The sequence below is a fragment of the Diplotaxodon limnothrissa genome, linkage group LG22, assembly GCF_057381915.1.
Source record: "Diplotaxodon limnothrissa isolate DT_005_m linkage group LG22, D_limnothrissa_male_GT1.1, whole genome shotgun sequence".
Classification (NCBI taxonomy): domain Eukaryota; kingdom Metazoa; phylum Chordata; class Actinopteri; order Cichliformes; family Cichlidae; genus Diplotaxodon; species Diplotaxodon limnothrissa.
The window spans coordinates 22,024,281-22,030,280 of record NC_140616.1 but is presented as its reverse complement, the minus strand read 5'-3'; positions in this window follow the sequence as shown (position 1 = coordinate 22,030,280).

Genomic DNA, 6,000 nt, shown 5'->3' with positions numbered 1-6,000 from the left:
TTCCCATAGCAAAGGCTGGTACTCTGGCTCTAATGTTAACCAAGTGTTTCCCTAATGGGCTTAATGACATATGGAGCACAGATTGCAGCAGGAGCCGTTTCACTTTGAAACCGCTGTCGCCTCCCTCAGGGCTTCGCGGGCAGAACATTATGAAGACGTGGAGACTGAGGACACAGGTCACGTCTGGTGAACTTTAATGGTTTTCAAATTATAACTGAAAAGGAGCTTTTCATGAGCTGAAAGATCTTTAAATGTCACTGTAAATGACTCTCAACAGGTGTATTGCTGTTCTTTTCCCGTTGCCGAAACAGCAGAAGTAAAATGTCAAGGATTGCTTCTCAAAAGCGATCATTATCTAAGACGACCCATGATGATGCGTCTCATGCCGTAAATTCTCACCACTGGCCCACATGACATCTCCCCAAGCATCTCCTTGCACCGTATCGCCCGCCATTTTGTTTCAATTTGTTCCCATCACCGATATCTCTTCGTTCTCTCAGCTCCTTTAGTCTGTCCACATCTCACTTGTCGTCTGGCTGTCATCTTCTCGTGGACTGTTACTGATGATATCAGGTTGCTGTTGGCTTTACGATGCTGGAAAGTGGAGCTAATGGGCTTTCAAATGCTTCATTGTGAATGCAACCTGTCAAGAGGGGAGAGATAGGATCAGATTTGATTAGGGGGCGACGGCAACAGAATAAAATGTATTTTAAAAAGCGAGGGAAGTTTGTTTTTCCGCACGGCTGCACGTGAGAGACAAAAGAAAAGAGAAAGTGCATTACGTATATGTACTAATTCCCTGCTGTGAAAAAACCTTATTAGATTTCATGTGTATTTTTAGAAGCCTTTACATCCCTGCTCCCACTCTCCTTTTCAGTTTCTATTTTCTGCATGCGTCTCTCCCCAGCGAAGTAGAGAGTAACACTGCCTCTTTTGGCCGGATGTGGTAAATGTGTTTGTCTCTGGCAGATGAATGATGTCAAACAGACATATTTATATTCATTTAGGACTGAGGAGGAGGAGAACCCATCTGTAACGGATGTGATAGGAACCTCTACGCATGAGCGTGCACATTTAGGGGTGTGTCTATGTGCAAGTGTACGCATGTGCATGTTTGAGCATGGCTTCCAAGGTATCCATCGTTTGTGAAAAATGAATCATGCTTTTGTGTGTGAGCTGAATCTGTGTTTGCGGACTTGTGTGTCTAACAGCTTGTGTGTGTGTGTGTGTGTGTGTGTGTGTGTGTGTGTGTGTGTGTGTGTGTGTGTGTGTGTGTGTGTGTGTGTGTTGTGTGTGTGTGTGTACAACATGTGCGTCTGCGCACTTGCGAGGTCATTCCCCGGTCACTTGTTCAGGCTGTGTGATGAATGAAGAGGAGAGGTGCCTGCAAAGCCAGAGAGATTTGGGAGAAACATTGTTCCACGGGGTTAAAAATGGTCTTGTGTTATGCCAGAGGCTGGGGAAACATTACTAAAAAAAATGTAAGACTGCAATTAAAGTGGATGTTCATCATATCCAGCATTTAATATCAATCTTGGCAAAGTAATAAACTAATAAAATATTCATATTAGCCATTTGATTATGCAGATTTGCTCAACGAGAGGTTTTGCAAGTAAACAAAGTATCCAAAATTTGCTCCCACTATATGTCATATGTCCATTGATTCTTTCCTGCAGGAAAATTCAAGTGGAAATGGCTGTGTTTGGTTTGGACAGGAGGCCAGCAGGGTCAAAGACATCTCATTCAACAAGGAAGAATCAGGTTGCAGTAGACAGGAAGTTAGTGAACCAAACAGGAAGGACTTTACACAGAGGAGGCTACTGAAAGCCATCATTGTCTGTTAGCACAGGCCAGCAAGTAGGCCCAAGTATTATTTGTCTGTGTTCGAGATTAAATATCACTATAACTTTTTTTTGTTTGTTTTTGACAATTTTTTTTTTATCAAAGTAAAAAAAAAAATCACAGTAAAGATATAACAATATTAACACAACGATACTGTAACTAACGCAGTGTGTGTGAGTAGTGGTCATTTGTTTGGAGGCGGTCAGCTGGAATCTGAGGAACTACTGAGGTTAATTTATGCGTGTGTGTGAGGGAGAAAGAGAGAGAGAGACAGAGAGAAAGATAGGCAGCTATTGAGAATGTATGCCTTGGACAGTGTGGTCAGGCAGAAGTGCATTGTGGGATCGATGTCCACACCTTGTCCTAAATTATTCATTCTGTCAGCTGGCCTGTCCACCATCTCTGTGGAAACCGCTGACCAAGAGCTTTACCTCCATCCCTGCGGATTCACCTCTTCATCCCCTCCTCAGCCCTCACTTCCTTTTCTTGCTCTCGCTCGCTCATTAGCTCTTCCCTGACTCGTTCTTCTACAGCATCTTTCACCCTCACTCCTACTTTCAGTCCTTCTTACCCCTCCGCTCTTTTCATCTGTCTCTCTTCTACTCCCATTATTCAGTATATCTGTCTTACTCATTAGTCCTGAACTCCCACTGACTCGGTTTCTATTTTTTTTTTCTTTTCCTCTTTCTCACTGCGTGCTGACATTCTCCCCTCTGCTACCCCTGTGTTGCTGACTAAGATTATAATGTGTTGGCTTTGTTAGGATGTTTATGTTTGTGTCTTTGAAGACTGCCCCAGTGGCCTTTTGGAAGACAGCCATAATCCTAGTGCGCGGCCGGTGGTTGTTCTGCGCGCCGTTTGTGTGTGCGTACGTGTGCATGTCCGTACGTCCTCATACATGTGTGCACATGATCAACTCTGAGTGTTCTGTGTGTGCGTGCAAGCATGAGAATGTGAGTCAGTAATTGTGACATGGCTCATACATCATGGCCAGAGCCCGTTTGATTACAAGCGGAGGGGCCCGGTGATTAATCGTTGGATTCAGCTTCCTGGCCCGAATTGTGACACCCGGTCACAGAGCATCTGTACTGACACACCCCCCTACCCTTACTGCCCTGAGCAACTGTATGCCTATACCGCCTACACCTCTCTACAGACAACCACACATACACACAGATAGCCACTGCCTTCATCTCACTTTCTCCCCTGCACTCCATTGCCTTACAGTTTCAATTTTGCCTCTATCAGTTTTGCCTCTTTGCTACTTTAGTTATCATATGTATATCCAGTATATCTCTGTTTTTACCTGAGTTCGTAACATAATTATTAGGCCACAAAGAGGTGTGAAACAACCACAGATGATGTCATAGTACCAAATGATGTTGCTTAGCAACAAGGAGAAGCCCCTCCCCACAAAAATTTGACTAGTGCTCATCCGAAAGACCGCAAACTCAACATTACATTTGCTTAGGTACCTGATATTACACCTGGAAAGTGCCGAAGGGCCAATTATACTACAAGTCAATTTTCTTCTAATGGGACAAAATAATGAAAATCTCTACGAAGGATACGATGACCTTAGTTTCATTTTTAAAAATCTTAATAAACGTGGTAATGTAGCTATCCGAATTAGCACAGAATTAACTACAGAGTACAATTTCTTTATGGCAATGTTTTTTTGTTTGTTTGTTTTTACATTTGGGTGACCCTCTATGGCCTAATCAGACATTAGGTTCATGCAGAGTATACAGTTCATTGTTAATGAAAAAAAGGAGAAAATGAAAATATAACATACAAAAGAAATCAAATTACAACCACTAATGAGCAAAGGATTTCTACACACACAGATGTGAGAAATGTGATAAAGGTGAGAAAACAGAATATGTGTGAATGTAAGACATGCAGGATTAAAGTCAGGAGGAAACAAAGGAAGAGAAACTGTGTGTGTGATCAAGCAAGCTAGTAGGAGACAGAGACAGTGTGTGTGTGTGTGTGTGTGTGTGTGTGTGTGTGTGTGTGTGTGTGTGTGTGTGTGTGTGTGTGTGTGTGTGTGTGTGTGTGTTTGTCTGTTCCCCTGGCTCTCACCTCCATGCGGTATCAGGATGAGGAATGGTCCTGCCAGCGATCAGCCCAGGCCTCGACCAAAGCTCTGCACAAGGATTCCCTGCTGAAACCATTAGTCTGGGCATTAAACACCATTAGAGCACACAAGCGTGCACGTGCACACACATTCATGTATGCCTGACTTCAAAGGACATTACACTGACTTACGTTAATTTTCTCGAGACTTACTCAAACGCTAACCACAATATTGCTTACCTCTACCATACCATAACCATTGCCAGTTGCCTAAATTTAACCTTAAAAAAATGTTGTCTACTTAAAACTGATTTATGGGGACACCACAAGGACACAAGTCCCCGTAATATCACTATGTAAACACATTTAGGTCCCCACAATATAAGTTATACCTGGCGACTCACTACACCTTGACACACACACAGGCAGACACACTCTAGAAAAGACGAAGAATCAGTGCTAGAGGACTGCTTCAACCTGGGTGTACAAGAAAGCAGGAAGGAAAGAATAACAAAGAAAGGATGGAAGATGTGGGAGAGCATTGAAAATTCACTTTTACTTTAATGTCTCATTTTTCATTCTATCATCTTCTCTATTTGCCTTTTCTAATGCATAATTAATTAACAACAAGTGGAGAAATTAATTTCCTGGAGGGCTTTTTTATTTTATTTTGGATAGGCTTACCTCATTGCTCCCTCACACCGCTCCCATCTGCATGTATTACGGGTCTTGTGTGTGTTTCTGCACTGTCTTGTTGCATACTGGAGCGTGCGTGCGTGTCCTCAGTGATCCAGGTGTAATTGGGTTAGTGACAACCAGGACAATGTGACACCTGCAGGTCTCAGCTGTGCCTCTCCCTGCTGAACTGGCCTGGAGTCAGCTGGAGCTTTGTCATCTGGACTGGACTCCGCTAAAAATGGCCATTCTGGGACTGATCCCAGGTTAGAGGCTCGGCTGAGCACAACACACATATCAGTCTAAATCCCTAAGCTTTTGTCTTTTTAGCCTGACATGAAGCCCCAGTGAAGGACAGCAAAAGAGATTATGTGACGTCCATCCTAGGGTATTCAGAAATGGTGGCAAACAAATCTCTTAAGAAAAAAAACCCATTGTGGCAGTTTCGGTTATTTTCCTTTTCAGAGTAACTCCTAAAATAATAAAGTGGAGCAGCTAGAAAAATAGGCTGCATAAATATAGTTTGGGATTCAGCACTTAGTTTGGTAAGTCTGACAAACTGAGCAGGGGCAGCACAATTGTCACTTTTAAAATAAATATTTGGTTTTACATAATTTCCTTAGAGATTAACCAAGTATTCTGATTCTGATTATTTGGTTTTAAATAATATAAATATATATCTGATTTAATCAAATGTAAACCAAATGTATATGAATAATATACTGTAACAAAAAAAGAAAAGGTTGAGAAATGCAACATTTCAAGGCAAAATTCAAAGCTTTTTGAGACATTTTGACTTTTGACAGTTTTTGTCAACTTTACAATAGTTCTGGCAACTTTAATTTTCTTTTTCAACAAAATACAATATCTCAGTGAGGAATTTTAAACCATAAAAGTTTTAGTTTGGCACTGATTTTTATGCCCTTTCTGACCCAACCTTCCCATTTATCTTGGCTTGGGAATGGCAGTGGGAGTACGCCTGTGATCCCCTTTGTGCACAATGCAGGGTTTTTTATTTCCTTCTAGTTGTGAACTTGGGCCTTTTAATGTGTAGAGCAAACATGCTACTCCTGACATTACTGAAACGCTTTAAATGTTCAAGGATATTTATGTTGCTATAATTGTGCCTATATGGAATACTGAATAAATAAACTAAGAGGACACAGCTGAAACTTAACCAAAATATTATGTGTTTCCATAGTGTAGGGGTTAGCACAATCACCTCAAAAGTGAAAGGTCCCTGTTTGCAGCTGGGAGGCTTCTAAGGGGTGGGGGAGATAAATGGGAGGGCAGATTGATCTGCTGCAGGAAATACGGGAGGAGCCAAAAGTTGCAACTGTAAAGTTTTGTGTTACTGATGCTAGAAGTTCTTTTGTTCACTTAACAGGAATTTCAGTGTCTTTT